We start from the raw sequence: 23,745 nt of genomic DNA, 5'->3' as shown, positions 1-23,745 counted from the left end.
ATTTACTCTGCCACAACAATTCGCAACCACTGAGGTCCACAGCGATGACTGACGGGGTGCTGCCGTCTTTCATCTATCATCATCTGTGATCTTGGCTCAGGCCCGAAAAGACTCGCTATTTGGAAATTTTCGGTTCAAAGTATTACATTGGCCCATTTAAAATTGTGCTGCCCCCTGTGAGAATCGAACTCACGACCCCTGGTTTACAAGACCAGTGCTCTGCCCCTGAGCTAAGGAGGCTGTTGCAGTGTATGCTTCTTTGCGTTCACCACAGCCGTCGAGAAAAATACACTTCAGAGCTTAGAAAATGCGTACAAAGATTTACTCTGCCACAACAATTCGCAACCACTGAGGTCCACAGCGATGACTGACGGGGTGCTGCCGTCTTTCATCTATCATCATCTGTGATCTTGGCTCAGGCCCGAAAAGACTCGCTATTTGGAAATTTTCGGTTCAAAGTATTACATTGGCCCATTTAAAATTGTGCTGCCCCCTGTGAGAATCGAACTCACGACCCCTGGTTTACAAGACCAGTGCTCTGCCCCTGAGCTAAGGAGGCTGTTGCAGTGTATGCTTCTTTGCGTTCACCACAGCCGTCGAGAAAAATACACTTCAGAGCTTAGAAAATGCGTACAAAGATTTACTCTGCCACAACAATTCGCAACCACTGAGGTCCACAGCGATGACTGACGGGGTGCTGCCGTCTTTCATCTATCATCATCTGTGATCTTGGCTCAGGCCCGAAAAGACTCGCTATTTGGAAATTTTCGGTTCAAAGTATTACATTGGCCCATTTAAAATTGTGCTGCCCCCTGTGAGAATCGAACTCACGACCCCTGGTTTACAAGACCAGTGCTCTGCCCCTGAGCTAAGGAGGCTGTTGCAGTGTATGCTTCTTTGCGTTCACCACAGCCGTCGAGAAAAATACACTTCAGAGCTTAGAAAATGCGTACAAAGATTTACTCTGCCACAACAATTCGCAACCACTGAGGTCCACAGCGATGACTGACGGGGTGCTGCCGTCTTTCATCTATCATCATCTGTGATCTTGGCTCAGGCCCGAAAAGACTCGCTATTTGGAAATTTTCGGTTCAAAGTATTACATTGGCCCATTTAAAATTGTGCTGCCCCCTGTGAGAATCGAACTCACGACCCCTGGTTTACAAGACCAGTGCTCTGCCCCTGAGCTAAGGAGGCTGTTGCAGTGTATGCTTCTTTGCGTTCACCACAGCCGTCGAGAAAAATACACTTCAGAGCTTAGAAAATGCGTACAAAGATTTACTCTGCCACAACAATTCGCAACCACTGAGGTCCACAGCGATGACTGACGGGGTGCTGCCGTCTTTCATCTATCATCATCTGTGATCTTGGCTCAGGCCCGAAAAGACTCGCTATTTGGAAATTTTCGGTTCAAAGTATTACATTGGCCCATTTAAAATTGTGCTGCCCCCTGTGAGAATCGAACTCACGACCCCTGGTTTACAAGACCAGTGCTCTGCCCCTGAGCTAAGGAGGCTGTTGCAGTGTATGCTTCTTTGCGTTCACCACAGCCGTCGAGAAAAATACACTTCAGAGCTTAGAAAATGCGTACAAAGATTTACTCTGCCACAACAATTCGCAACCACTGAGGTCCACAGCGATGACTGACGGGGTGCTGCCGTCTTTCATCTATCATCATCTGTGATCTTGGCTCAGGCCCGAAAAGACTCGCTATTTGGAAATTTTCGGTTCAAAGTATTACATTGGCCCATTTAAAATTGTGCTGCCCCCTGTGAGAATCGAACTCACGACCCCTGGTTTACAAGACCAGTGCTCTGCCCCTGAGCTAAGGAGGCTGTTGCAGTCAATGCTTCTTTGCGTTCACCACAGCCGTCGAGAAAAATACACTTCAGAGCTTAGAAAATGCGTACAAAGATTTACTCTGCCACAACAATTCGCAACCACTGAGGTCCACAGCGATGACTGACGGGGTGCTGCCGTCTTTCATCTATCATCATCTGTGATCTTGGCTCAGGCCCGAAAAGACTCGCTATTTGGAAATTTTCGGTTCAAAGTATTACATTGGCCCATTTAAAATTGTGCTGCCCCCTGTGAGAATCGAACTCACGACCCCTGGTTTACAAGACCAGTGCTCTGCCCCTGAGCTAAGGAGGCTGTTGCAGTGTATGCTTCTTTGCGTTCACCACAGCCGTCGAGAAAAATACACTTCAGAGCTTAGAAAATGCGTACAAAGATTTACTCTGCCACAACAATTCGCAACCACTGAGGTCCACAGCGATGACTGACGGGGTGCTGCCGTCTTTCATCTATCATCATCTGTGATCTTGGCTCAGGCCCGAAAAGACTCGCTATTTGGAAATTTTCGGTTCAAAGTATTACATTGGCCCATTTAAAATTGTGCTGCCCCCTGTGAGAATCGAACTCACGACCCCTGGTTTACAAGACCAGTGCTCTGCCCCTGAGCTAAGGAGGCTGTTGCAGTGTATGCTTCTTTGCGTTCACCACAGCCGTCGAGAAAAATACACTTCAGAGCTTAGAAAATGCGTACAAAGATTTACTCTGCCACAACAATTCGCAACCACTGAGGTCCACAGCGATGACTGACGGGGTGCTGCCGTCTTTCATCTATCATCATCTGTGATCTTGGCTCAGGCCCGAAAAGACTCGCTATTTGGAAATTTTCGGTTCAAAGTATTACATTGGCCCATTTAAAATTGTGCTGCCCCCTGTGAGAATCGAACTCACGACCCCTGGTTTACAAGACCAGTGCTCTGCCCCTGAGCTAAGGAGGCTGTTGCAGTGTACGCTTCTTTGCGTTCACCACAGCCGTCGAGAAAAATACACTTCAGAGCTTAGAAAATGCGTACAAAGATTTACTCTGCCACAACAATTCGCAACCACTGAGGTCCACAGCGATGACTGACGGGGTGCTGCCGTCTTTCATCTATCATCATCTGTGATCTTGGCTCAGGCCCGAAAAGACTCGCTATTTGGAAATTTTCGGTTCAAAGTATTACATTGGCCCATTTAAAATTGTGCTGCCCCCTGTGAGAATCGAACTCACGACCCCTGGTTTACAAGACCAGTGCTCTGCCCCTGAGCTAAGGAGGCTGTTGCAGTGTATGCTTCTTTGCGTTCACCACAGCCGTCGAGAAAAATACACTTCAGAGCTTAGAAAATGCGTACAAAGATTTACTCTGCCACAACAATTCGCAACCACTGAGGTCCACAGCGATGACTGACGGGGTGCTGCCGTCTTTCATCTATCATCATCTGTGATCTTGGCTCAGGCCCGAAAAGACTCGCTATTTGGAAATTTTCGGTTCAAAGTATTACATTGGCCCATTTAAAATTGTGCTGCCCCCTGTGAGAATCGAACTCACGACCCCTGGTTTACAAGACCAGTGCTCTGCCCCTCAGCTAAGGAGGCTGTTGCAGTGTATGCTTCTTTGCGTTCACCACAGCCGTCGAGAAAAATACACTTCAGAGCTTAGAAAATGCGTACAAAGATTTACTCTGCCACAACAATTCGCAACCACTGAGGTCCACAGCGATGACTGACGGGGTGCTGCCGTCTTTCATCTATCATCATCTGTGATCTTGGCTCAGGCCCGAAAAGACTCGCTATTTGGAAATTTTCGGTTCAAAGTATTACATTGGCCCATTTAAAATTGTGCTGCCCCCTGTGAGAATCGAACTCACGACCCCTGGTTTACAAGACCAGTGCTCTGCCCCTGAGCTAAGGAGGCTGTTGCAGTGTATGCTTCTTTGCGTTCACCACAGCCGTCGAGAAAAATACACTTCAGAGCTTAGAAAATGCGTACAAAGATTTACTCTGCCACAACAATTCGCAACCACTGAGGTCCACAGCGATGACTGACGGGGTGCTGCCGTCTTTCATCTATCATCATCTGTGATCTTGGCTCAGGCCCGAAAAGACTCGCTATTTGGAAATTTTCGGTTCAAAGTATTACATTGGCCCATTTAAAATTGTGCTGCCCCCTGTGAGAATCGAACTCACGACCCCTGGTTTACAAGACCAGTGCTCTGCCCCTGAGCTAAGGAGGCTGTTGCAGTGTATGCTTCTTTGCGTTCACCACAGCCGTCGAGAAAAATACACTTCAGAGCTTAGAAAATGCGTACAAAGATTTACTCTGCCACAACAATTCGCAACCACTGAGGTCCACAGCGATGACTGACGGGGTGCTGCCGTCTTTCATCTATCATCATCTGTGATCTTGGCTCAGGCCCGAAAAGACTCGCTATTTGGAAATTTTCGGTTCAAAGTATTACATTGGCCCATTTAAAATTGTGCTGCCCCCTGTGAGAATCGAACTCACGACCCCTGGTTTACAAGACCAGTGCTCTGCCCCTGAGCTAAGGAGGCTGTTGCAGTGTATGCTTCTTTGCGTTCACCACAGCCGTCGAGAAAAATACACTTCAGAGCTTAGAAAATGCGTACAAAGATTTACTCTGCCACAACAATTCGCAACCACTGAGGTCCACAGCGATGACTGACGGGGTGCTGCCGTCTTTCATCTATCATCATCTGTGATCTTGGCTCAGGCCCGAAAAGACTCGCTATTTGGAAATTTTCGGTTCAAAGTATTACATTGGCCCATTTAAAATTGTGCTGCCCCCTGTGAGAATCGAACTCACGACCCCTGGTTTACAAGACCAGTGCTCTGCCCCTGAGCTAAGGAGGCTGTTGCAGTGTATGCTTCTTTGCGTTCACCACAGCCGTCGAGAAAAATACACTTCAGAGCTTAGAAAATGCGTACAAAGATTTACTCTGCCACAACAATTCGCAACCACTGAGGTCCACAGCGATGACTGACGGGGTGCTGCCGTCTTTCATCTATCATCATCTGTGATCTTGGCTCAGGCCCGAAAAGACTCGCTATTTGGAAATTTTCGGTTCAAAGTATTACATTGGCCCATTTAAAATTGTGCTGCCCCCTGTGAGAATCGAACTCACGACCCCTGGTTTACAAGACCAGTGCTCTGCCCCTGAGCTAAGGAGGCTGTTGCAGTGTATGCTTCTTTGCGTTCACCACAGCCGTCGAGAAAAATACACTTCAGAGCTTAGAAAATGCGTACAAAGATTTACTCTGCCACAACAATTCGCAACCACTGAGGTCCACAGCGATGACTGACGGGGTGCTGCCGTCTTTCATCTATCATCATCTGTGATCTTGGCTCAGGCCCGAAAAGACTCGCTATTTGGAAATTTTCGGTTCAAAGTATTACATTGGCCCATTTAAAATTGTGCTGCCCCCTGTGAGAATCGAACTCACGACCCCTGGTTTACAAGACCAGTGCTCTGCCCCTGAGCTAAGGAGGCTGTTGCAGTGTATGCTTCTTTGCGTTCACCACAGCCGTCGAGAAAAATACACTTAAGAGCTTAGAAAATGCGTACAAAGATTTACTCTGCCACAACAATTCGCAACCACTGAGGTCCACAGCGATGACTGACGGGGTGCTGCCGTCTTTCATCTATCATCATCTGTGATCTTGGCTCAGGCCCGAAAAGACTCGCTATTTGGAAATTTTCGGTTCAAAGTATTACATTGGCCCATTTAAAATTGTGCTGCCCCCTGTGAGAATCGAACTCACGACCCCTGGTTTACAAGACCAGTGCTCTGCCCCTGAGCTAATGAGGCTGTTGCAGTGTATGCTTCTTTGCGTTCACCACAGCCGTCGAGAAAAATACACTTCAGAGCTTAGAAAATGCGTACAAAGATTTACTCTGCCACAACAATTCGCAACCACTGAGGTCCACAGCGATGACTGACGGGGTGCTGCCGTCTTTCATCTATCATCATCTGTGATCTTGGCTCAGGCCCGAAAAGACTCGCTATTTGGAAATTTTCGGTTCAAAGTATTACATTGGCCCATTTAAAATTGTGCTGCCCCCTGTGAGAATCGAACTCACGACCCCTGGTTTACAAGACCAGTGCTCTGCCCCTGAGCTAAGGAGGCTGTTGCAGTGTATGCTTCTTTGCGTTCACCACAGCCGTCGAGAAAAATACACTTCAGAGCTTAGAAAATGCGTACAAAGATTTACTCTGCCACAACAATTCGCAACCACTGAGGTCCACAGCGATGACTGACGGGGTGCTGCCGTCTTTCATCTATCATCATCTGTGATCTTGGCTCAGGCCCGAAAAGACTCGCTATTTGGAAATTTTCGGTTCAAAGTATTACATTGGCCCATTTAAAATTGTGCTGCCCCCTGTGAGAATCGAACTCACGACCCCTGGTTTACAAGACCAGTGCTCTGCCCCTGAGCTAAGGAGGCTGTTGCAGTGTATGCTTCTTTGCGTTCACCACAGCCGTCGAGAAAAATACACTTCAGAGCTTAGAAAATGCGTACAAAGATTTACTCTGCCACAACAATTCGCAACCACTGAGGTCCACAGCGATGACTGACGGGGTGCTGCCGTCTTTCATCTATCATCATCTGTGATCTTGGCTCAGGCCCGAAAAGACTCGCTATTTGGAAATTTTCGGTTCAAAGTATTACATTGGCCCATTTAAAATTGTGCTGCCCCCTGTGAGAATCGAACTCACGACCCCTGGTTTACAAGACCAGTGCTCTGCCCCTGAGCTAAGGAGGCTGTTGCAGTGTATGCTTCTTTGCGTTCTCCACAGCCGTCGAGAAAAATACACTTCAGAGCTTAGAAAATGCGTACAAAGATTTACTCTGCCACAACAATTCGCAACCACTGAGGTCCACAGCGATGACTGACGGGGTGCTGCCGTCTTTCATCTATCATCATCTGTGATCTTGGCTCAGGCCCGAAAAGACTCGCTATTTGGAAATTTTCGGTTCAAAGTATTACATTGGCCCATTTAAAATTGTGCTGCCCCCTGTGAGAATCGAACTCACGACCCCTGGTTTACAAGACCAGTGCTCTGCCCCTGAGCTAAGGAGGCTGTTGCAGTGTATGCTTCTTTGCGTTCACCACAGCCGTCGAGAAAAATACACTTCAGAGCTTAGAAAATGCGTACAAAGATTTACTCTGCCACAACAATTCGCAACCACTGAGGTCCACAGCGATGACTGACGGGGTGCTGCCGTCTTTCATCTATCATCATCTGTGATCTTGGCTCAGGCCCGAAAAGACTCGCTATTTGGAAATTTTCGGTTCAAAGTATTACATTGGCCCATTTAAAATTGTGCTGCCCCCTGTGAGAATCGAACTCACGACCCCTGGTTTACAAGACCAGTGCTCTGCCCCTGAGCTAAGGAGGCTGTTGCAGTGTATGCTTCTTTGCGTTCACCACAGCCGTCGAGAAAAATACACTTCAGAGCTTAGAAAATGCGTACAAAGATTTACTCTGCCACAACAATTCGCAACCACTGAGGTCCACAGCGATGACTGACGGGGTGCTGCCGTCTTTCATCTATCATCATCTGTGATCTTGGCTCAGGCCCGAAAAGACTCGCTATTTGGAAATTTTCGGTTCAAAGTATTACATTGGCCCATTTAAAATTGTGCTGCCCCCTGTGAGAATCGAACTCACGACCCCTGGTTTACAAGACCAGTGCTCTGCCCCTGAGCTAAGGAGGCTGTTGCAGTGTATGCTTCTTTGCGTTCACCACAGCCGTCGAGAAAAATACACTTCAGAGCTTAGAAAATGCGTACAAAGATTTACTCTGCCACAACAATTCGCAACCACTGAGGTCCACAGCGATGACTGACGGGGTGCTGCCGTCTTTCATCTATCATCATCTGTGATCTTGGCTCAGGCCCGAAAAGACTCGCTATTTGGAAATTTTCGGTTCAAAGTATTACATTGGCCCATTTAAAATTGTGCTGCCCCCTGTGAGAATCGAACTCACGACCCCTGGTTTACAAGACCAGTGCTCTGCCCCTGAGCTAAGGAGGCTGTTGCAGTGTATGCTTCTTTGCGTTCACCACAACCGTCGAGAAAAATACACTTCAGAGCTTAGAAAATGCGTACAAAGATTTACTCTGCCACAACAATTCGCAACCACTGAGGTCCACAGCGATGACTGACGGGGTGCTGCCGTCTTTCATCTATCATCATCTGTGATCTTGGCTCAGGCCCGAAAAGACTCGCTATTTGGAAATTTTCGGTTCAAAGTATTACATTGGCCCATTTAAAATTGTGCTGCCCCCTGTGAGAATCGAACTCACGACCCCTGGTTTACAAGACCAGTGCTCTGCCCCTGAGCTAAGGAGGCTGTTGCAGTGTATGCTTCTTTGCGTTCACCACAGCCGTCGAGAAAAATACACTTCAGAGCTTAGAAAATGCGTACAAAGATTTACTCTGCCACAACAATTCGCAACCACTGAGGTCCACAGCGATGACTGACGGGGTGCTGCCGTCTTTCATCTATCATCATCTGTGATCTTGGCTCAGGCCCGAAAAGACTCGCTATTTGGAAATTTTCGGTTCAAAGTATTACATTGGCCCATTTAAAATTGTGCTGCCCCCTGTGAGAATCGAACTCACGACCCCTGGTTTACAAGACCAGTGCTCTGCCCCTGAGCTAAGGAGGCTGTTGCAGTGTATGCTTCTTTGCGTTCACCACAGCCGTCGAGAAAAATACACTTCAGAGCTTAGAAAATGCGTACAAAGATTTACTCTGCCACAACAATTCGCAACCACTGAGGTCCACAGCGATGACTGACGGGGTGCTGCCGTCTTTCATCTATCATCATCTGTGATCTTGGCTCAGGCCCGAAAAGACTCGCTATTTGGAAATTTTCGGTTCAAAGTATTACATTGGCCCATTTAAAATTGTGCTGCCCCCTGTGAGAATCGAACTCGCGACCCCTGGTTTACAAGACCAGTGCTCTGCCCCTGAGCTAAGGAGGCTGTTGCAGTGTATGCTTCTTTGCGTTCACCACAGCCGTCGAGAAAAATACACTTCAGAGCTTAGAAAATGCGTACAAAGATTTACTCTGCCACAACAATTCGCAACCACTGAGGTCCACAGCGATGACTGACGGGGTGCTGCCGTCTTTCATCTATCATCATCTGTGATCTTGGCTCAGGCCCGAAAAGACTCGCTATTTGGAAATTTTCGGTTCAAAGTATTACATTGGCCCATTTAAAATTGTGCTGCCCCCTGTGAGAATCGAACTCACGACCCCTGGTTTACAAGACCAGTGCTCTGCCCCTGAGCTAAGGAGGCTGTTGCAGTGTATGCTTCTTTGCGTTCACCACAGCCGTCGAGAAAAATACACTTCAGAGCTTAGAAAATGCGTACAAAGATTTACTCTGCCACAACAATTCGCAACCACTGAGGTCCACAGCGATGACTGACGGGGTGCTGCCGTCTTTCATCTATCATCATCTGTGATCTTGGCTCAGGCCCGAAAAGACTCGCTATTTGGAAATTTTCGGTTCAAAGTATTACATTGGCCCATTTAAAATTGTGCTGCCCCCTGTGAGAATCGAACTCACGACCCCTGGTTTACAAGACCAGTGCTCTGCCCCTGAGCTAAGGAGGCTGTTGCAGTGTATGCTTCTTTGCGTTCACCACAGCCGTCGAGAAAAATACACTTCAGAGCTTAGAAAATGCGTACAAAGATTTACTCTGCCACAACAATTCGCAACCACTGAGGTCCACAGCGATGACTGACGGGGTGCTGCCGTCTTTCATCTATCATCATCTGTGATCTTGGCTCAGGCCCGAAAAGACTCGCTATTTGGAAATTTTCGGTTCAAAGTATTACATTGGCCCATTTAAAATTGTGCTGCCCCCTGTGAGAATCGAACTCACGACCCCTGGTTTACAAGACCAGTGCTCTGCCCCTGAGCTAAGGAGGCTGTTGCAGTGTATGCTTCTTTGCGTTCACCACAGCCGTCGAGAAAAATACACTTCAGAGCTTAGAAAATGCGTACAAAGATTTACTCTGCCACAACAATTCGCAACCACTGAGGTCCACAGCGATGACTGACGGGGTGCTGCCGTCTTTCATCTATCATCATCTGTGATCTTGGCTCAGGCCCGAAAAGACTCGCTATTTGGAAATTTTCGGTTCAAAGTATTACATTGGCCCATTTAAAATTGTGCTGCCCCCTGTGAGAATCGAACTCACGACCCCTGGTTTACAAGACCAGTGCTCTGCCCCTGAGCTAAGGAGGCTGTTGCAGTGTATGCTTCTTTGCGTTCACCACAGCCGTCGAGAAAAATACACTTCAGAGCTTAGAAAATGCGTACAAAGATTTACTCTGCCACAACAATTCGCAACCACTGAGGTCCACAGCGATGACTGACGGGGTGCTGCCGTCTTTCATCTATCATCATCTGTGATCTTGGCTCAGGCCCGAAAAGACTCGCTATTTGGAAATTTTCGGTTCAAAGTATTACATTGGCCCATTTAAAATTGTGCTGCCCCCTGTGAGAATCGAACTCACGACCCCTGGTTTACAAGACCAGTGCTCTGCCCCTGAGCTAAGGAGGCTGTTGCAGTGTATGCTTCTTTGCGTTCACCACAGCCGTCGAGAAAAATACACTTCAGAGCTTAGAAAATGCGTACAAAGATTTACTCTGCCACAACAATTCGCAACCACTGAGGTCCACAGCGATGACTGACGGGGTGCTGCCGTCTTTCATCTATCATCATCTGTGATCTTGGCTCAGGCCCGAAAAGACTCGCTATTTGGAAATTTTCGGTTCAAAGTATTACATTGGCCCATTTAAAATTGTGCTGCCCCCTGTGAGAATCGAACTCACGACCCCTGGTTTACAAGACCAGTGCTCTGCCCCTGAGCTAAGGAGGCTGTTGCAGTGTATGCTTCTTTGCGTTCACCACAGCCGTCGAGAAAAATACACTTCAGAGCTTAGAAAATGCGTACAAAGATTTACTCTGCCACAACAATTCGCAACCACTGAGGTCCACAGCGATGACTGACGGGGTGCTGCCGTCTTTCATCTATCATCATCTGTGATCTTGGCTCAGGCCCGAAAAGACTCGCTATTTGGAAATTTTCGGTTCAAAGTATTACATTGGCCCATTTAAAATTGTGCTGCCCCCTGTGAGAATCGAACTCACGACCCCTGGTTTACAAGACCAGTGCTCTGCCCCTGAGCTAAGGAGGCTGTTGCAGTGTATGCTTCTTTGCGTTCACCACAGCCGTCGAGAAAAATACACTTCAGAGCTTAGAAAATGCGTACAAAGATTTACTCTGCCACAACAATTCGCAACCACTGAGGTCCACAGCGATGACTGACGGGGTGCTGCCGTCTTTCATCTATCATCATCTGTGATCTTGGCTCAGGCCCGAAAAGACTCGCTATTTGGAAATTTTCGGTTCAAAGTATTACATTGGCCCATTTAAAATTGTGCTGCCCCCTGTGAGAATCGAACTCACGACCCCTGGTTTACAAGACCAGTGCTCTGCCCCTGAGCTAAGGAGGCTGTTGCAGTGTATGCTTCTTTGCGTTCACCACAGCCGTCGAGAAAAATACACTTCAGAGCTTAGAAAATGCGTACAAAGATTTACTCTGCCACAACAATTCGCAACCACTGAGGTCCACAGCGATGACTGACGGGGTGCTGCCGTCTTTCATCTATCATCATCTGTGATCTTGGCTCAGGCCCGAAAAGACTCGCTATTTGGAAATTTTCGGTTCAAAGTATTACATTGGCCCATTTAAAATTGTGCTGCCCCCTGTGAGAATCGAACTCACGACCCCTGGTTTACAAGACCAGTGCTCTGCCCCTGAGCTAAGGAGGCTGTTGCAGTGTATGCTTCTTTGCGTTCACCACAGCCGTCGACAAAAATACACTTCAGAGCTTAGAAAATGCGTACAAAGATTTACTCTGCCACAACAATTCGCAACCACTGAGGTCCACAGCGATGACTGACGGGGTGCTGCCGTCTTTCATCTATCATCATCTGTGATCTTGGCTCAGGCCCGAAAAGACTCGCTATTTGGAAATTTTCGGTTCAAAGTATTACATTGGCCCATTTAAAATTGTGCTGCCCCCTGTGAGAATCGAACTCACGACCCCTGGTTTACAAGACCAGTGCTCTGCCCCTGAGCTAAGGAGGCTGTTGCAGTGTATGCTTCTTTGCGTTCACCACAGCCGTCGAGAAAAATACACTTCAGAGCTTAGAAAATGCGTACAAAGATTTACTCTGCCACAACAATTCGCAACCACTGAGGTCCACAGCGATGACTGACGGGGTGCTGCCGTCTTTCATCTATCATCATCTGTGATCTTGGCTCAGGCCCGAAAAGACTCGCTATTTGGAAATTTTCGGTTCAAAGTATTACATTGGCCCATTTAAAATTGTGCTGCCCCCTGTGAGAATCGAACTCACGACCCCTGGTTTACAAGACCAGTGCTCTGCCCCTGAGCTAAGGAGGCTGTTGCAGTGTATGCTTCTTTGCGTTCACCACAGCCGTCGAGAAAAATACACTTCAGAGCTTAGAAAATGCGTACAAAGATTTACTCTGCCACAACAATTCGCAACCACTGAGGTCCACAGCGATGACTGACGGGGTGCTGCCGTCTTTCATCTATCATCATCTGTGATCTTGGCTCAGGCCCGAAAAGACTCGCTATTTGGAAATTTTCGGTTCAAAGTATTACATTGGCCCATTTAAAATTGTGCTGCCCCCTGTGAGAATCGAACTCACGACCCCTGGTTTACAAGACCAGTGCTCTGCCCCTGAGCTAAGGAGGCTGTTGCAGTGTATGCTTCTTTGCGTTCACCACAGCCGTCGAGAAAAATACACTTCAGAGCTTAGAAAATGCGTACAAAGATTTACTCTGCCACAACAATTCGCAACCACTGAGGTCCACAGCGATGACTGACGGGGTGCTGCCGTCTTTCATCTATCATCATCTGTGATCTTGGCTCAGGCCCGAAAAGACTCGCTATTTGGAAATTTTCGGTTCAAAGTATTACATTGGCCCATTTAAAATTGTGCTGCCCCCTGTGAGAATCGAACTCACGACCCCTGGTTTACAAGACCAGTGCTCTGCCCCTGAGCTAAGGAGGCTGTTGCAGTGTATGCTTCTTTGCGTTCACCACAGCCGTCGAGAAAAATACACTTCAGAGCTTAGAAAATGCGTACAAAGATTTACTCTGCCACAACAATTCGCAACCACTGAGGTCCACAGCGATGACTGACGGGGTGCTGCCGTCTTTCATCTATCATCATCTGTGATCTTGGCTCAGGCCCGAAAAGACTCGCTATTTGGAAATTTTCGGTTCAAAGTATTACATTGGCCCATTTAAAATTGTGCTGCCCCCTGTGAGAATCGAACTCACGACCCCTGGTTTACAAGACCAGTGCTCTGCCCCTGAGCTAAGGAGGCTGTTGCAGTGTATGCTTCTTTGCGTTCACCACAGCCGTCGAGAAAAATACACTTCAGAGCTTAGAAAATGCGTACAAAGATTTACTCTGCCACAACAATTCGCAACCACTGAGGTCCACAGCGATGACTGACGGGGTGCTGCCGTCTTTCATCTATCATCATCTGTGATCTTGGCTCAGGCCCGAAAAGACTCGCTATTTGGAAATTTTCGGTTCAAAGTATTACATTGGCCCATTTAAAATTGTGCTGCCCCCTGTGAGAATCGAACTCACGACCCCTGGTTTACAAGACCAGTGCTCTGCCCCTGAGCTAAGGAGGCTGTTGCAGTGTATGCTTCTTTGCGTTCACCACAGCCGTCGAGAAAAATACACTTCAGAGCTTAGAAAATGCGTACAAAGATTTACTCTGCCACAACAATTCGCAACCACTGAGGTCCACAGCGATGACTGACGGGGTGCTGCCGTCTTTCATCTATCATCATCTGTGATCTTGGCTCAGGCCCGAAAAGACTCGCTATTTGGAAATTTTCGGTTCAAAGTATTACATTGGCCCATTTAAAATTGTGCTGCCCCCTGTGAGAATCGAACTCACGACCCCTGGTTTACAAGACCAGTGCTCTGCCCCTGAGCTAAGGAGGCTGTTGCAGTGTATGCTTCTTTGCGTTCACCACAGCCGTCGAGAAAAATACACTTCAGAGCTTAGAAAATGCGTACAAAGATTTACTCTGCCACAACAATTCGCAACCACTGAGGTCCACAGCGATGACTGACGGGGTGCTGCCGTCTTTCATCTATCATCATCTGTGATCTTGGCTCAGGCCCGAAAAGACTCGCTATTTGGAAATTTTCGGTTCAAAGTATTACATTGGCCCATTTAAAATTGTGCTGCCCCCTGTGAGAATCGAACTCACGACCCCTGGTTTACAAGACCAGTGCTCTGCCCCTGAGCTAAGGAGGCTGTTGCAGTGTATGCTTCTTTGCGTTCACCACAGCCGTCGAGAAAAATACACTTCAGAGCTTAGAAAATGCGTACAAAGATTTACTCTGCCACAACAATTCGCAACCACTGAGGTCCACAGCGATGACTGACGGGGTGCTGCCGTCTTTCATCTATCATCATCTGTGATCTTGGCTCAGGCCCGAAAAGACTCGCTATTTGGAAATTTTCGGTTCAAAGTATTACATTGGCCCATTTAAAATTGTGCTGCCCCCTGTGAGAATCGAACTCACGACCCCTGGTTTACAAGACCAGTGCTCTGCCCCTGAGCTAAGGAGGCTGTTGCAGTGTATGCTTCTTTGCGTTCACCACAGCCGTCGAGAAAAATACACTTCAGAGCTTAGAAAATGCGTACAAAGATTTACTCTGCCACAACAATTCGCAACCACTGAGGTCCACAGCGATGACTGACGGGGTGCTGCCGTCTTTCATCTATCATCATCTGTGATCTTGGCTCAGGCCCGAAAAGACTCGCTATTTGGAAATTTTCGGTTCAAAGTATTACATTGGCCCATTTAAAATAGTGCTGCCCCCTGTGAGAATCGAACTCACGACCCCTGGTTTACAAGACCAGTGCTCTGCCCCTGAGCTAAGGAGGCTGTTGCAGTGTATGCTTCTTTGCGTTCACCACAGCCGTCGAGAAAAATACACTTCAGAGCTTAGAAAATGCGTACAAAGATTTACTCTGCCACAACAATTCGCAACCACTGAGGTCCACAGCGATGACTGACGGGGTGCTGCCGTCTTTCATCTATCATCATCTGTGATCTTGGCTCAGGCCCGAAAAGACTCGCTATTTGGAAATTTTCGGTTCAAAGTATTACATTGGCCCATTTAAAATTGTGCTGCCCCCTGTGAGAATCGAACTCACGACCCCTGGTTTACAAGACCAGTGCTCTGCCCCTGAGCTAAGGAGGCTGTTGCAGTGTATGCTTCTTTGCGTTCACCACAGCCGTCGAGAAAAATACACTTCAGAGCTTAGAAAATGCGTACAAAGATTTACTCTGCCACAACAATTCGCAACCACTGAGGTCCACAGCGATGACTGACGGGGTGCTGCCGTCTTTCATCTATCATCATCTGTGATCTTGGCTCAGGCCCGAAAAGACTCGCTATTTGGAAATTTTCGGTTCAAAGTATTACATTGGCCCATTTAAAATAGTGCTGCCCCCTGTGAGAATCGAACTCACGACCCCTGGTTTACAAGACCAGTGCTCTGCCCCTGAGCTAAGGAGGCTGTTGCAGTGTATGCTTCTTTGCGTTCACCACAGCCGTCGAGAAAAATACACTTCAGAGCTTAGAAAATGCGTACAAAGATTTACTCTGCCACAACAATTCGCAACCACTGAGGTCCACAGCGATGACTGACGGGGTGCTGCCGTCTTTCATCTATCATCATCTGTGATCTTGGCTCAGGCCCGAAAAGACTCGCTATTTGGAAATTTTCGGTTCAAAGTATTACATTGGCCCATTTAAAATTGTGCTGCCCCCTGTGAGAATCGAACTCACGACCCCTGGTTTACAAGACCAGTGCTCTGCCCCTGAGCTAAGGAGGCTGTTGCAGTGTATGCTTCTTTGCGTTCACCACAGCCGTCGAGAAAAATACACTTCAGAGCTTAGAAAATGCGTACAAAGATTTACTCTGCCACAACAATTCGCAACCACTGAGGTCCACAGCGATGACTGACGGGGTGCTGCCGTCTTTCATCTATCATCATCTGTGATCTTGGCTCAGGCCCGAAAAGACTCGCTATTTGGAAATTTTCGGTTCAAAGTATTACATTGGCCCATTTAAAATTGTGCTGCCCCCTGTGAGAATCGAACTCACGACCCCTGGTTTACAAGACCAGTGCTCTGCCCCTGAGCTAAGGAGGCTGTTGCAGTGTATGCTTCTTTGCGTTCACCACAGCCGTCGAGAAAAATACACTTCAGAGCTTAGAAAATGCGTACAAAGATTTACTCTGCCACAACAATTCGCAACCACTGAGGTCCACAGCGATGACTGACGGGGTGCTGCCGTCTTTCATCTATCATCATCTGTGATCTTGGCTCAGGCCCGAAAAGACTCGCTATTTGGAAATTTTCGGTTCAAAGTATTACATTGGCCCATTTAAAATTGTGCTGCCCCCTGTGAGAATCGAACTCACGACCCCTGGTTTACAAGACCAGTGCTCTGCCCCTGAGCTAAGGAGGCTGTTGCAGTGTATGCTTCTTTGCGTTCACCACAGCCGTCGAGAAAAATACACTTCAGAGCTTAGAAAATGCGTACAAAGATTTACTCTGCCACAACAATTCGCAACCACTGAGGTCCACAGCGATGACTGACGGGGTGCTGCCGTCTTTCATCTATCATCATCTGTGATCTTGGCTCAGGCCCGAAAAGACTCGCTATTTGGAAATTTTCGGTTCAAAGTATTACATTGGCCCATTTAAAATTGTGCTGCCCCCTGTGAGAATCGAACTCACGACCCCTGGTTTACAAGACCAGTGCTCTGCCCCTGAGCTAAGGAGGCTGTTGCAGTGTACGCTTCTTTGCGTTCACCACAGCCGTCGAGAAAAATACACTTCAGAGCTTAGAAAATGCGTACAAAGATTTACTCTGCCACAACAATTCGCAACCACTGAGGTCCACAGCGATGACTGACGGGGTGCTGCCGTCTTTCATCTATCATCATCTGTGATCTTGGCTCAGGCCCGAAAAGACTCGCTATTTGGAAATTTTCGGTTCAAAGTATTACATTGGCCCATTTAAAATTGTGCTGCCCCCTGTGAGAATCGAACTCACGACCCCTGGTTTACAAGACCAGTGCTCTGCCCCTGAGCTAAGGAGGCTGTTGCAGTGTATGCTTCTTTGCGTTCACCACAGCCGTCGAGAAAAATACACTTCAGAGCTTAGAAAATGCGTACAAAGATTTACTCTGCCACAACAATTCGCAACCACTGAGGTCCACAGCGATGACTGACGGGGTGCTGCCGTCTTTCATCTATCATCATCTGTGATCTTGGCTCAGGCCCGAAAAGACTCGCTATTTGGAAATTTTCGGTTCAAAGTATTACATTGGCCCATTTAAAATTGTGCTGCCCCCTGTGAGAATCGAACTCACGACCCCTGGTTTACAAGACCAGTGCTCTGCCCCTGAGCTAAGGAGGCTGTTGCAGTGTATGCTTCTTTGCGTTCACCACAGCCGTCGAGAAAAATACACTTCAGAGCTTAGAAAATGCGTACAAAGATTTACTCTGCCACAACAATTCGCAACCACTGAGGTCCACAGCGATGACTGACGGGGTGCTGCCGTCTTTCATCTATCATCATCTGTGATCTTGGCTCAGGCCCGAAAAGACTCGCTATTTGGAAATTTTCGGTTCAAAGTATTACATTGGCCCATTTAAAATTGTGCTGCCCCCTGTGAGAATCGAACTCACGACCCCTGGTTTACAAGACCAGTGCTCTGCCCCTGAGCTAAGGAGGCTGTTGCAGTGTATGCTTCTTTGCGTTCACCACAGCCGTCGAGAAAAATACACTTCAGAGCTTAGAAAATGCGTACAAAGATTTACTCTGCCACAACAATTCGCAACCACTGAGGTCCACAGCGATGACTGACGGGGTGCTGCCGTCTTTCATCTATCATCATCTGTGATCTTGGCTCAGGCCCGAAAAGACTCGCTATTTGGAAATTTTCGGTTCAAAGTATTACATTGGCCCATTTAAAATTGTGCTGCCCCCTGTGAGAATCGAACTCACGACCCCTGGTTTACAAGACCAGTGCTCTGCCCCTGAGCTAAGGAGGCTGTTGCAGTGTATGCTTCTTTGCGTTCACCACAGCCGTCGAGAAAAATACACTTCAGAGCTTAGAAAATGCGTACAAAGATTTACTCTGCCACAACAATTCGCAACCACTGAGGTCCACAGCGATGACTGACGGGGTGCTGCCGTCTTTCATCTATCATCATCTGTGATCTTGGCTCAGGCCCGAAAAGACTCGCTATTTGGAAATTTTCGGTTCAAAGTATTACATTGGCCCATTTAAAATTGTGCTGCCCCCTGTGAGAATCGAACTCACGACCCCTGGTTTACAAGACCAGTGCTCTGCCCCTCAGCTAAGGAGGCTGTTGCAGTGTATGCTTCTTTGCGTTCACCACAGCCGTCGAGAAAAATACACTTCAGAGCTTAGAAAATGCGTACAAAGATTTACTCTGCCACAACAATTCGCAACCACTGAGGTCCACAGCGATGACTGACGGGGTGCTGCCGTCTTTCATCTATCATCATCTGTGATCTTGGCTCAGGCCCGAAAAGACTCGCTATTTGGAAATTTTCGGTTCAAAGTATTACATTGGCCCATTTAAAATTGTGCTGCCCCCTGTGAGAATCGAACTCACGACCCCTGGTTTACAAGACCAGTGCTCTGCCCCTGAGCTAAGGAGGCTGTTGCAGTGTATGCTTCTTTGCGTTCACCACAGCCGTCGAGAAAAATACACTTCAGAGCTTAGAAAATGCGTACAAAGATTTACTCTGCCACAACAATTCGCAACCACTGAGGTCCACAGCGATGACTGACGGGGTGCTGCCGTCTTTCATCTATCATCATCTGTGATCTTGGCTCAGGCCCGAAAAGACTCGCTATTTGGAAATTTTCGGTTCAAAGTATTACATTGGCCCATTTAAAATTGTGCTGCCCCCTGTGAGAATCGAACTCACGACCCCTGGTTTACAAGACCAGTGCTCTGCCCCTGAGCTAAGGAGGCTGTTGCAGTGTATGCTTCTTTGCGTTCACCACAGCCGTCGAGAAAAATACACTTCAGAGCTTAGAAAATGCGTACAAAGATTTACTCTGCCACAACAATTCGCAACCACTGAGGTCCACAGCGATGACTGACGGGGTGCTGCCGTCTTTCATCTATCATCATCTGTGATCTTGGCTCAGGCCCGAAAAGACTCGCTATTTGGAAATTTTCGGTTCAAAGTATTACATTGGCCCATTTAAAATTGTGCTGCCCCCTGTGAGAATCGAACTCACGACCCCTGGTTTACAAGACCAGTGCTCTGCCCCTGAGCTAAGGAGGCTGTTGCAGTGTATGCTTCTTTGCGTTCACCACAGCCGTCGAGAAAAATACACTTCAGAGCTTAGAAAATGCGTACAAAGATTTACTCTGCCACAACAATTCGCAACCACTGAGGTCCACAGCGATGACTGACGGGGTGCTGCCGTCTTTCATCTATCATCATCTGTGATCTTGGCTCAGGCCCGAAAAGACTCGCTATTTGGAAATTTTCGGTTCAAAGTATTACATTGGCCCATTTAAGATTGTGCTGCCCCCTGTGAGAATCGAACTCACGACCCCTGGTTTACAAGACCAGTGCTCTGCCCCTGAGCTAAGGAGGCTGTTGCAGTGTATGCTTCTTTGCGTTCACCACAGCCGTCGAGAAAAATACACTTCAGAGCTTAGAAAATGCGTACAAAGATTTACTCTGCCACAACAATTCGCAACCACTGAGGTCCACAGCGATGACTGACGGGGTGCTGCCGTCTTTCATCTATCATCATCTGTGATCTTGGCTCAGGCCCGAAAAGACTCGCTATTTGGAAATTTTCGGTTCAAAGTATTACATTGGCCCATTTAAAATTGTGCTGCCCCCTGTGAGAATCGAACTCACGACCCCTGGTTTACAAGACCAGTGCTCTGCCCCTGAGCTAAGGAGGCTGTTGCAGTGTATGCTTCTTTGCGTTCACCACAGCCGTCGAGAAAAATACACTTCAGAGCTTAGAAAATGCGTACAAAGATTTACTCTGCCACAACAATTCGCAACCACTGAGGTCCACAGCGATGACTGACGGGGTGCTGCCGTCTTTCATCTATCATCATCTGTGATCTTGGCTCAGGCCCGAAAAGACTCGCTATTTGGAAATTTTCGGTTCAAAGTATTACATTGGCCCATTTAAAATTGTGCTGCCCCCTGTGAGAATCGAACTCACGACCCCTGGTTTACAAGACCAGTGCTCTGCCCCTGAGCTAAGGAGGCTGTTGCAGTGTATGCTTCTTTGCGTTCACCACAGCCGTCGAGAAAAATACACTTCAGAGCTTAGAAAATGCGTACAAAGATTTACTCTGCCACAACAATTCGCAACCACTGAGGTCCACAGCGATGACTGACGGGGTGCTGCCGTCTTTCATCTATCATCATCTGTGATCTTGGCTCAGGCCCGAAAAGACTCGCTATTTGGAAATTTTCGGTTCAAAGTATTACATTGGCCCATTTAAAATTGTGCTGCCCCCTGTGAGAATCGAACTCACGACCCCTGGTTTACAAGACCAGTGCTCTGCCCCTGAGCTAAGGAGGCTGTTGCAGTGTATGCTTCTTTGCGTTCACCACAGCCGTCGAGAAAAATACACTTCAGAGCTTAGAAAATGCGTACAAAGATTTACTCTGCCACAACAATTCGCAACCACTGAGGTCCACAGCGATGACTGACGGGGTGCTGCCGTCTTTCATCTATCATCATCTGTGATCTTGGCTCAGGCCCGAAAAGACTCGCTATTTGGAAATTTTCGGTTCAAAGTATTACATTGGCCCATTTAAAATTGTGCTGCCCCCTGTGAGAATCGAACTCACGACCCCTGGTTTACAAGACCAGTGCTCTGCCCCTGAGCTAAGGAGGCTGTTGCAGTGTATGCTTCTTTGCGTTCACCACAGCCGTCGAGAAAAATACACTTCAGAGCTTAGAAAATGCGTACAAAGATTTACTCTGCCACAACAATTCGCAACCACTGAGGTCCACAGCGATGACTGACGGGGTGCTGCCGTCTTTCATCTATCATCATCTGTGATCTTGGCTCAGGCCCGAAAAGACTCGCTATTTGGAAATTTTCGGTTCAAAGTATTACATTGGCCCATTTAAAATTGTGCTGCCCCCTGTGAGAATCGAACTCACGACCCCTGGTTTACAAGACCAGTGCTCTGCCCCTGAGCTAAGGAGGCTGTTGCAGTGTATGCTTCTTTGCGTTCACCACAGCCGTCGAGAAAAATACACTTCAGAGCTTAGAAAATGCGTACAAAGATTTACTCTGCCACAACAATTCGCAACCACTGAGGTCCACAGCGATGACTGACGGGGTGCTGCCGTCTTTCATCTATCATCATCTGTGATCTTGGCTCAGGCCCGAAAAGACTCGCTATTTGGAAATTTTCGGTTCAAAGTATTACATTGGCCCATTTAAAATTGTGCTGCCCCCTGTGAGAATCGAACTCACGACCCCTGGTTTACAAGACCAGTGCTCTGCCCCTGAGCTAAGGAGGCTGTTGCAGTGTATGCTTCTTTGCGTTCACCACAGCCGTCGAGAAAAATACACTTCAGAGCTTAGAAAATGCGTACAAAGATTTACTCTGCCACAACAATTCGCAACCACTGAGGTCCACAGCGATGACTGACGGGGTGCTGCCGTCTTTCATCTATCATCATCTGTGATCTTGGCTCAGGCCCGAAAAGACTCGCTATTTGGAAATTTTCGGTTCAAAGTATTACATTGGCCCATTTAAAATTGTGCTGCCCCCTGTGAGAATCGAACTCACGACCCCTGGTTTACAAGACCAGTGCTCTGCCCCTGAGCTAAGGAGGCTGTTGCAGTGTATGCTTCTTTGCGTTCACCACAGCCGTCGAGAAAAATACACTTCAGAGCTTAGAAAATGCGTACAAAGATTTACTCTGCCACAACAATTCGCAACCACTGAGGTCCACAGCGATGACTGACGGGGTGCTGCCGTCTTTCATCTATCATCATCTGTGATCTTGGCTCAGGCCCGAAAAGACTCGCTATTTGGAAATTTTCGGTTCAAAGTATTACATTGGCCCATTTAAAATTGTGCTGCCCCCTGTGAGAATCGAACTCACGACCCCTGGTTTACAAGACCAGTGCTCTGCCCCTGAGCTAAGGAGGCTGTTGCAGTGTATGCTTCTTTGCGTTCACCACAGCCGTCGAGAAAAATACACTTCAGAGCTTAGAAAATGCGTACAAAGATTTACTCTGCCACAAACAATTCGCAACCACTGAGGTCCACAGCGATGACTGACGGGGTGCTGCCGTCTTTCATCTATCATCATCTGTGATCTTGGCTCAGGCCCGAAAAGACTCGCTATTTGGAAATTTTCGGTTCAAAGTATTACATTGGCCCATTTAAAATTGTGCTGCCCCCTGTGAGAATCGAACTCACGACCCTGGTTTACAAGACCAGTGCTCTGCCCCTGAGCTAAGGAGGCTGTTGCAGTGTATGCTTCTTTGCGTTCACCACAGCCGTCGAGAAAAATACACTTCAGAGCTTAGAAAATGCGTACAAAGATTTACTCTGCCACAACAATTCGCAACCACTGAGGTCCACAGCGATGACTGACGGGGTGCTGCCGTCTTTCATCTATCATCATCTGTGATCTTGGCTCAGGCCCGAAAAGACTCGCTATTTGGAAATTTTCGGTTCAAAGTATTACATTGGCCCATTTAAAATTGTGCTGCCCCCCTGTGAGAATCGAACTCACGACCCCTGGTTTACAAGACCAGTGCTCTGCCCCTGAGCTAAGGAGGCTGTTGCAGTGTATGCTTCTTTGCGTTCACCACAGCCGTCGAGAAAAATACACTTCAGAGCTTAGAAAATGCGTACAAAGATTTACTCTGCCACAACAATTCGCAACCACTGAGGTCCACAGCGATGACTGACGGGGTGCTGCCGTCTTTCATCTATCATCATCTGTGATCTTGGCTCAGGCCCGAAAAGACTCGCTATTTGGAAATTTTCGGTTCAAAGTATTACATTGGCCCATTTAAAATTGTGCTGCCCCCTGTGAGAATCGAACTCACGACCCCTGGTTTACAAGACCAGTGCTCTGCCCCTGAGCTAAGGAGGCTGTTGCAGTGTATGCTTCTTTGCGTTCACCACAGCCGTCGAGAAAAATACACTTCAGAGCTTAGAAAATGCGTACAAAGATTTACTCTGCCACAACAATTCGCAACCACTGAGGTCCACAGCGATGACTGACGGGGTGCTGCCGTCTTTCATCTATCATCATCTGTGATCTTGGCTCAGGCCCGAAAAGACTCGCTATTTGGAAATTTTCGGTTCAAAGTATTACATTGGCCCATTTAAAATTGTGCTGCCCCCTGTGAGAATCGAACTCACGACCCCTGGTTTACAAGACCAGTGCTCTGCCCCTGAGCTAAGGAGGCTGTTGCAGTGTATGCTTCTTTGCGTTCACCACAGCCGTCGAGAAAAATACACTTCAGAGCTTAGAAAATGCGTACAAAGATTTACTCTGCCACAACAATTCGCAACCACTGAGGTCCACAGCGATGACTGACGGGGTGCTGCCGTCTTTCATCTATCATCATCTGTGATCTTGGCTCAGGCCCGAAAAGACTCGCTATTTGGAAATTTTCGGTTCAA

General features: G+C 47.7%; 74 non-coding genes across 74 annotated transcripts; all 74 read right to left on the bottom strand.

Moving 5' to 3' along the window:
- Nucleotides 1-168: 168 nt before the first annotated feature.
- Trnat-ugu (transfer RNA threonine (anticodon UGU)) lies at nucleotides 169-240 on the bottom strand. The gene has a single exon. It is a non-coding gene; the product is annotated as a tRNA-Thr (tRNA).
- A 247-nt stretch (nucleotides 241-487) lies between these two features.
- On the bottom strand, nucleotides 488-559 carry Trnat-ugu (transfer RNA threonine (anticodon UGU)). Its single transcript has one exon. It is a non-coding gene; the product is annotated as a tRNA-Thr (tRNA).
- Nucleotides 560-806: 247 nt separating this feature from the next.
- Trnat-ugu (transfer RNA threonine (anticodon UGU)) lies at nucleotides 807-878 on the bottom strand. Its single transcript has one exon. It is a non-coding gene; the product is annotated as a tRNA-Thr (tRNA).
- Nucleotides 879-1,125: 247 nt separating this feature from the next.
- On the bottom strand, nucleotides 1,126-1,197 carry Trnat-ugu (transfer RNA threonine (anticodon UGU)). The gene has a single exon. It is a non-coding gene; the product is annotated as a tRNA-Thr (tRNA).
- Nucleotides 1,198-1,444: 247 nt separating this feature from the next.
- On the bottom strand, nucleotides 1,445-1,516 carry Trnat-ugu (transfer RNA threonine (anticodon UGU)). Its single transcript has one exon. It is a non-coding gene; the product is annotated as a tRNA-Thr (tRNA).
- A 247-nt stretch (nucleotides 1,517-1,763) lies between these two features.
- Trnat-ugu (transfer RNA threonine (anticodon UGU)) lies at nucleotides 1,764-1,835 on the bottom strand. Its single transcript has one exon. It is a non-coding gene; the product is annotated as a tRNA-Thr (tRNA).
- A 247-nt stretch (nucleotides 1,836-2,082) lies between these two features.
- Trnat-ugu (transfer RNA threonine (anticodon UGU)) lies at nucleotides 2,083-2,154 on the bottom strand. The gene has a single exon. It is a non-coding gene; the product is annotated as a tRNA-Thr (tRNA).
- Nucleotides 2,155-2,401: 247 nt separating this feature from the next.
- Nucleotides 2,402-2,473, bottom strand: Trnat-ugu (transfer RNA threonine (anticodon UGU)). The gene has a single exon. It is a non-coding gene; the product is annotated as a tRNA-Thr (tRNA).
- A 247-nt stretch (nucleotides 2,474-2,720) lies between these two features.
- Nucleotides 2,721-2,792, bottom strand: Trnat-ugu (transfer RNA threonine (anticodon UGU)). Its single transcript has one exon. It is a non-coding gene; the product is annotated as a tRNA-Thr (tRNA).
- Nucleotides 2,793-3,039: 247 nt separating this feature from the next.
- Trnat-ugu (transfer RNA threonine (anticodon UGU)) lies at nucleotides 3,040-3,111 on the bottom strand. The gene has a single exon. It is a non-coding gene; the product is annotated as a tRNA-Thr (tRNA).
- A 247-nt stretch (nucleotides 3,112-3,358) lies between these two features.
- Trnat-ugu (transfer RNA threonine (anticodon UGU)) lies at nucleotides 3,359-3,430 on the bottom strand. Its single transcript has one exon. It is a non-coding gene; the product is annotated as a tRNA-Thr (tRNA).
- Nucleotides 3,431-3,677: 247 nt separating this feature from the next.
- On the bottom strand, nucleotides 3,678-3,749 carry Trnat-ugu (transfer RNA threonine (anticodon UGU)). Its single transcript has one exon. It is a non-coding gene; the product is annotated as a tRNA-Thr (tRNA).
- Nucleotides 3,750-3,996: 247 nt separating this feature from the next.
- Nucleotides 3,997-4,068, bottom strand: Trnat-ugu (transfer RNA threonine (anticodon UGU)). Its single transcript has one exon. It is a non-coding gene; the product is annotated as a tRNA-Thr (tRNA).
- Nucleotides 4,069-4,315: 247 nt separating this feature from the next.
- Nucleotides 4,316-4,387, bottom strand: Trnat-ugu (transfer RNA threonine (anticodon UGU)). The gene has a single exon. It is a non-coding gene; the product is annotated as a tRNA-Thr (tRNA).
- A 247-nt stretch (nucleotides 4,388-4,634) lies between these two features.
- Trnat-ugu (transfer RNA threonine (anticodon UGU)) lies at nucleotides 4,635-4,706 on the bottom strand. Its single transcript has one exon. It is a non-coding gene; the product is annotated as a tRNA-Thr (tRNA).
- Nucleotides 4,707-4,953: 247 nt separating this feature from the next.
- Trnat-ugu (transfer RNA threonine (anticodon UGU)) lies at nucleotides 4,954-5,025 on the bottom strand. The gene has a single exon. It is a non-coding gene; the product is annotated as a tRNA-Thr (tRNA).
- Nucleotides 5,026-5,272: 247 nt separating this feature from the next.
- Trnat-ugu (transfer RNA threonine (anticodon UGU)) lies at nucleotides 5,273-5,344 on the bottom strand. The gene has a single exon. It is a non-coding gene; the product is annotated as a tRNA-Thr (tRNA).
- A 247-nt stretch (nucleotides 5,345-5,591) lies between these two features.
- Trnat-ugu (transfer RNA threonine (anticodon UGU)) lies at nucleotides 5,592-5,663 on the bottom strand. The gene has a single exon. It is a non-coding gene; the product is annotated as a tRNA-Thr (tRNA).
- A 247-nt stretch (nucleotides 5,664-5,910) lies between these two features.
- Nucleotides 5,911-5,982, bottom strand: Trnat-ugu (transfer RNA threonine (anticodon UGU)). Its single transcript has one exon. It is a non-coding gene; the product is annotated as a tRNA-Thr (tRNA).
- Nucleotides 5,983-6,229: 247 nt separating this feature from the next.
- On the bottom strand, nucleotides 6,230-6,301 carry Trnat-ugu (transfer RNA threonine (anticodon UGU)). Its single transcript has one exon. It is a non-coding gene; the product is annotated as a tRNA-Thr (tRNA).
- A 247-nt stretch (nucleotides 6,302-6,548) lies between these two features.
- Trnat-ugu (transfer RNA threonine (anticodon UGU)) lies at nucleotides 6,549-6,620 on the bottom strand. Its single transcript has one exon. It is a non-coding gene; the product is annotated as a tRNA-Thr (tRNA).
- Nucleotides 6,621-6,867: 247 nt separating this feature from the next.
- Trnat-ugu (transfer RNA threonine (anticodon UGU)) lies at nucleotides 6,868-6,939 on the bottom strand. The gene has a single exon. It is a non-coding gene; the product is annotated as a tRNA-Thr (tRNA).
- Nucleotides 6,940-7,186: 247 nt separating this feature from the next.
- On the bottom strand, nucleotides 7,187-7,258 carry Trnat-ugu (transfer RNA threonine (anticodon UGU)). The gene has a single exon. It is a non-coding gene; the product is annotated as a tRNA-Thr (tRNA).
- A 247-nt stretch (nucleotides 7,259-7,505) lies between these two features.
- Trnat-ugu (transfer RNA threonine (anticodon UGU)) lies at nucleotides 7,506-7,577 on the bottom strand. Its single transcript has one exon. It is a non-coding gene; the product is annotated as a tRNA-Thr (tRNA).
- A 247-nt stretch (nucleotides 7,578-7,824) lies between these two features.
- Nucleotides 7,825-7,896, bottom strand: Trnat-ugu (transfer RNA threonine (anticodon UGU)). Its single transcript has one exon. It is a non-coding gene; the product is annotated as a tRNA-Thr (tRNA).
- A 247-nt stretch (nucleotides 7,897-8,143) lies between these two features.
- Trnat-ugu (transfer RNA threonine (anticodon UGU)) lies at nucleotides 8,144-8,215 on the bottom strand. The gene has a single exon. It is a non-coding gene; the product is annotated as a tRNA-Thr (tRNA).
- Nucleotides 8,216-8,462: 247 nt separating this feature from the next.
- Trnat-ugu (transfer RNA threonine (anticodon UGU)) lies at nucleotides 8,463-8,534 on the bottom strand. Its single transcript has one exon. It is a non-coding gene; the product is annotated as a tRNA-Thr (tRNA).
- A 247-nt stretch (nucleotides 8,535-8,781) lies between these two features.
- Trnat-ugu (transfer RNA threonine (anticodon UGU)) lies at nucleotides 8,782-8,853 on the bottom strand. Its single transcript has one exon. It is a non-coding gene; the product is annotated as a tRNA-Thr (tRNA).
- A 247-nt stretch (nucleotides 8,854-9,100) lies between these two features.
- Nucleotides 9,101-9,172, bottom strand: Trnat-ugu (transfer RNA threonine (anticodon UGU)). The gene has a single exon. It is a non-coding gene; the product is annotated as a tRNA-Thr (tRNA).
- Nucleotides 9,173-9,419: 247 nt separating this feature from the next.
- On the bottom strand, nucleotides 9,420-9,491 carry Trnat-ugu (transfer RNA threonine (anticodon UGU)). Its single transcript has one exon. It is a non-coding gene; the product is annotated as a tRNA-Thr (tRNA).
- Nucleotides 9,492-9,738: 247 nt separating this feature from the next.
- On the bottom strand, nucleotides 9,739-9,810 carry Trnat-ugu (transfer RNA threonine (anticodon UGU)). The gene has a single exon. It is a non-coding gene; the product is annotated as a tRNA-Thr (tRNA).
- Nucleotides 9,811-10,057: 247 nt separating this feature from the next.
- Trnat-ugu (transfer RNA threonine (anticodon UGU)) lies at nucleotides 10,058-10,129 on the bottom strand. The gene has a single exon. It is a non-coding gene; the product is annotated as a tRNA-Thr (tRNA).
- A 247-nt stretch (nucleotides 10,130-10,376) lies between these two features.
- Nucleotides 10,377-10,448, bottom strand: Trnat-ugu (transfer RNA threonine (anticodon UGU)). Its single transcript has one exon. It is a non-coding gene; the product is annotated as a tRNA-Thr (tRNA).
- Nucleotides 10,449-10,695: 247 nt separating this feature from the next.
- Trnat-ugu (transfer RNA threonine (anticodon UGU)) lies at nucleotides 10,696-10,767 on the bottom strand. Its single transcript has one exon. It is a non-coding gene; the product is annotated as a tRNA-Thr (tRNA).
- Nucleotides 10,768-11,014: 247 nt separating this feature from the next.
- On the bottom strand, nucleotides 11,015-11,086 carry Trnat-ugu (transfer RNA threonine (anticodon UGU)). Its single transcript has one exon. It is a non-coding gene; the product is annotated as a tRNA-Thr (tRNA).
- A 247-nt stretch (nucleotides 11,087-11,333) lies between these two features.
- On the bottom strand, nucleotides 11,334-11,405 carry Trnat-ugu (transfer RNA threonine (anticodon UGU)). Its single transcript has one exon. It is a non-coding gene; the product is annotated as a tRNA-Thr (tRNA).
- A 247-nt stretch (nucleotides 11,406-11,652) lies between these two features.
- Nucleotides 11,653-11,724, bottom strand: Trnat-ugu (transfer RNA threonine (anticodon UGU)). Its single transcript has one exon. It is a non-coding gene; the product is annotated as a tRNA-Thr (tRNA).
- Nucleotides 11,725-11,971: 247 nt separating this feature from the next.
- Nucleotides 11,972-12,043, bottom strand: Trnat-ugu (transfer RNA threonine (anticodon UGU)). The gene has a single exon. It is a non-coding gene; the product is annotated as a tRNA-Thr (tRNA).
- Nucleotides 12,044-12,290: 247 nt separating this feature from the next.
- On the bottom strand, nucleotides 12,291-12,362 carry Trnat-ugu (transfer RNA threonine (anticodon UGU)). The gene has a single exon. It is a non-coding gene; the product is annotated as a tRNA-Thr (tRNA).
- A 247-nt stretch (nucleotides 12,363-12,609) lies between these two features.
- Trnat-ugu (transfer RNA threonine (anticodon UGU)) lies at nucleotides 12,610-12,681 on the bottom strand. The gene has a single exon. It is a non-coding gene; the product is annotated as a tRNA-Thr (tRNA).
- Nucleotides 12,682-12,928: 247 nt separating this feature from the next.
- Nucleotides 12,929-13,000, bottom strand: Trnat-ugu (transfer RNA threonine (anticodon UGU)). Its single transcript has one exon. It is a non-coding gene; the product is annotated as a tRNA-Thr (tRNA).
- Nucleotides 13,001-13,247: 247 nt separating this feature from the next.
- Trnat-ugu (transfer RNA threonine (anticodon UGU)) lies at nucleotides 13,248-13,319 on the bottom strand. Its single transcript has one exon. It is a non-coding gene; the product is annotated as a tRNA-Thr (tRNA).
- A 247-nt stretch (nucleotides 13,320-13,566) lies between these two features.
- Nucleotides 13,567-13,638, bottom strand: Trnat-ugu (transfer RNA threonine (anticodon UGU)). Its single transcript has one exon. It is a non-coding gene; the product is annotated as a tRNA-Thr (tRNA).
- A 247-nt stretch (nucleotides 13,639-13,885) lies between these two features.
- On the bottom strand, nucleotides 13,886-13,957 carry Trnat-ugu (transfer RNA threonine (anticodon UGU)). The gene has a single exon. It is a non-coding gene; the product is annotated as a tRNA-Thr (tRNA).
- Nucleotides 13,958-14,204: 247 nt separating this feature from the next.
- Trnat-ugu (transfer RNA threonine (anticodon UGU)) lies at nucleotides 14,205-14,276 on the bottom strand. Its single transcript has one exon. It is a non-coding gene; the product is annotated as a tRNA-Thr (tRNA).
- Nucleotides 14,277-14,523: 247 nt separating this feature from the next.
- Nucleotides 14,524-14,595, bottom strand: Trnat-ugu (transfer RNA threonine (anticodon UGU)). Its single transcript has one exon. It is a non-coding gene; the product is annotated as a tRNA-Thr (tRNA).
- Nucleotides 14,596-14,842: 247 nt separating this feature from the next.
- Trnat-ugu (transfer RNA threonine (anticodon UGU)) lies at nucleotides 14,843-14,914 on the bottom strand. The gene has a single exon. It is a non-coding gene; the product is annotated as a tRNA-Thr (tRNA).
- A 247-nt stretch (nucleotides 14,915-15,161) lies between these two features.
- On the bottom strand, nucleotides 15,162-15,233 carry Trnat-ugu (transfer RNA threonine (anticodon UGU)). The gene has a single exon. It is a non-coding gene; the product is annotated as a tRNA-Thr (tRNA).
- A 247-nt stretch (nucleotides 15,234-15,480) lies between these two features.
- Nucleotides 15,481-15,552, bottom strand: Trnat-ugu (transfer RNA threonine (anticodon UGU)). Its single transcript has one exon. It is a non-coding gene; the product is annotated as a tRNA-Thr (tRNA).
- A 247-nt stretch (nucleotides 15,553-15,799) lies between these two features.
- On the bottom strand, nucleotides 15,800-15,871 carry Trnat-ugu (transfer RNA threonine (anticodon UGU)). The gene has a single exon. It is a non-coding gene; the product is annotated as a tRNA-Thr (tRNA).
- Nucleotides 15,872-16,118: 247 nt separating this feature from the next.
- Trnat-ugu (transfer RNA threonine (anticodon UGU)) lies at nucleotides 16,119-16,190 on the bottom strand. Its single transcript has one exon. It is a non-coding gene; the product is annotated as a tRNA-Thr (tRNA).
- Nucleotides 16,191-16,437: 247 nt separating this feature from the next.
- Nucleotides 16,438-16,509, bottom strand: Trnat-ugu (transfer RNA threonine (anticodon UGU)). Its single transcript has one exon. It is a non-coding gene; the product is annotated as a tRNA-Thr (tRNA).
- Nucleotides 16,510-16,756: 247 nt separating this feature from the next.
- On the bottom strand, nucleotides 16,757-16,828 carry Trnat-ugu (transfer RNA threonine (anticodon UGU)). The gene has a single exon. It is a non-coding gene; the product is annotated as a tRNA-Thr (tRNA).
- Nucleotides 16,829-17,075: 247 nt separating this feature from the next.
- Nucleotides 17,076-17,147, bottom strand: Trnat-ugu (transfer RNA threonine (anticodon UGU)). The gene has a single exon. It is a non-coding gene; the product is annotated as a tRNA-Thr (tRNA).
- Nucleotides 17,148-17,394: 247 nt separating this feature from the next.
- On the bottom strand, nucleotides 17,395-17,466 carry Trnat-ugu (transfer RNA threonine (anticodon UGU)). Its single transcript has one exon. It is a non-coding gene; the product is annotated as a tRNA-Thr (tRNA).
- Nucleotides 17,467-17,713: 247 nt separating this feature from the next.
- Nucleotides 17,714-17,785, bottom strand: Trnat-ugu (transfer RNA threonine (anticodon UGU)). Its single transcript has one exon. It is a non-coding gene; the product is annotated as a tRNA-Thr (tRNA).
- Nucleotides 17,786-18,032: 247 nt separating this feature from the next.
- Trnat-ugu (transfer RNA threonine (anticodon UGU)) lies at nucleotides 18,033-18,104 on the bottom strand. Its single transcript has one exon. It is a non-coding gene; the product is annotated as a tRNA-Thr (tRNA).
- A 247-nt stretch (nucleotides 18,105-18,351) lies between these two features.
- Trnat-ugu (transfer RNA threonine (anticodon UGU)) lies at nucleotides 18,352-18,423 on the bottom strand. Its single transcript has one exon. It is a non-coding gene; the product is annotated as a tRNA-Thr (tRNA).
- A 247-nt stretch (nucleotides 18,424-18,670) lies between these two features.
- Nucleotides 18,671-18,742, bottom strand: Trnat-ugu (transfer RNA threonine (anticodon UGU)). The gene has a single exon. It is a non-coding gene; the product is annotated as a tRNA-Thr (tRNA).
- A 247-nt stretch (nucleotides 18,743-18,989) lies between these two features.
- On the bottom strand, nucleotides 18,990-19,061 carry Trnat-ugu (transfer RNA threonine (anticodon UGU)). Its single transcript has one exon. It is a non-coding gene; the product is annotated as a tRNA-Thr (tRNA).
- Nucleotides 19,062-19,308: 247 nt separating this feature from the next.
- On the bottom strand, nucleotides 19,309-19,380 carry Trnat-ugu (transfer RNA threonine (anticodon UGU)). The gene has a single exon. It is a non-coding gene; the product is annotated as a tRNA-Thr (tRNA).
- A 247-nt stretch (nucleotides 19,381-19,627) lies between these two features.
- Trnat-ugu (transfer RNA threonine (anticodon UGU)) lies at nucleotides 19,628-19,699 on the bottom strand. The gene has a single exon. It is a non-coding gene; the product is annotated as a tRNA-Thr (tRNA).
- Nucleotides 19,700-19,946: 247 nt separating this feature from the next.
- Nucleotides 19,947-20,018, bottom strand: Trnat-ugu (transfer RNA threonine (anticodon UGU)). The gene has a single exon. It is a non-coding gene; the product is annotated as a tRNA-Thr (tRNA).
- A 247-nt stretch (nucleotides 20,019-20,265) lies between these two features.
- Trnat-ugu (transfer RNA threonine (anticodon UGU)) lies at nucleotides 20,266-20,337 on the bottom strand. Its single transcript has one exon. It is a non-coding gene; the product is annotated as a tRNA-Thr (tRNA).
- Nucleotides 20,338-20,584: 247 nt separating this feature from the next.
- On the bottom strand, nucleotides 20,585-20,656 carry Trnat-ugu (transfer RNA threonine (anticodon UGU)). The gene has a single exon. It is a non-coding gene; the product is annotated as a tRNA-Thr (tRNA).
- Nucleotides 20,657-20,903: 247 nt separating this feature from the next.
- On the bottom strand, nucleotides 20,904-20,975 carry Trnat-ugu (transfer RNA threonine (anticodon UGU)). Its single transcript has one exon. It is a non-coding gene; the product is annotated as a tRNA-Thr (tRNA).
- Nucleotides 20,976-21,222: 247 nt separating this feature from the next.
- On the bottom strand, nucleotides 21,223-21,294 carry Trnat-ugu (transfer RNA threonine (anticodon UGU)). The gene has a single exon. It is a non-coding gene; the product is annotated as a tRNA-Thr (tRNA).
- Nucleotides 21,295-21,541: 247 nt separating this feature from the next.
- Trnat-ugu (transfer RNA threonine (anticodon UGU)) lies at nucleotides 21,542-21,613 on the bottom strand. Its single transcript has one exon. It is a non-coding gene; the product is annotated as a tRNA-Thr (tRNA).
- Nucleotides 21,614-21,860: 247 nt separating this feature from the next.
- On the bottom strand, nucleotides 21,861-21,932 carry Trnat-ugu (transfer RNA threonine (anticodon UGU)). Its single transcript has one exon. It is a non-coding gene; the product is annotated as a tRNA-Thr (tRNA).
- Nucleotides 21,933-22,179: 247 nt separating this feature from the next.
- Trnat-ugu (transfer RNA threonine (anticodon UGU)) lies at nucleotides 22,180-22,251 on the bottom strand. The gene has a single exon. It is a non-coding gene; the product is annotated as a tRNA-Thr (tRNA).
- A 248-nt stretch (nucleotides 22,252-22,499) lies between these two features.
- Trnat-ugu (transfer RNA threonine (anticodon UGU)) lies at nucleotides 22,500-22,570 on the bottom strand. The gene has a single exon. It is a non-coding gene; the product is annotated as a tRNA-Thr (tRNA).
- Nucleotides 22,571-22,817: 247 nt separating this feature from the next.
- On the bottom strand, nucleotides 22,818-22,890 carry Trnat-ugu (transfer RNA threonine (anticodon UGU)). Its single transcript has one exon. It is a non-coding gene; the product is annotated as a tRNA-Thr (tRNA).
- A 247-nt stretch (nucleotides 22,891-23,137) lies between these two features.
- On the bottom strand, nucleotides 23,138-23,209 carry Trnat-ugu (transfer RNA threonine (anticodon UGU)). The gene has a single exon. It is a non-coding gene; the product is annotated as a tRNA-Thr (tRNA).
- Nucleotides 23,210-23,456: 247 nt separating this feature from the next.
- Nucleotides 23,457-23,528, bottom strand: Trnat-ugu (transfer RNA threonine (anticodon UGU)). The gene has a single exon. It is a non-coding gene; the product is annotated as a tRNA-Thr (tRNA).
- Nucleotides 23,529-23,745: the final 217 nt, after the last annotated feature.

This window comes from Schistocerca nitens, chromosome 1 (assembly GCF_023898315.1).
Source record: "Schistocerca nitens isolate TAMUIC-IGC-003100 chromosome 1, iqSchNite1.1, whole genome shotgun sequence".
NCBI lineage: Eukaryota > Metazoa > Arthropoda > Insecta > Orthoptera > Acrididae > Schistocerca > Schistocerca nitens.
Note: the sequence above shows the minus strand (reverse complement) of the source record. Positions and strands in the feature narration are given on the sequence as shown.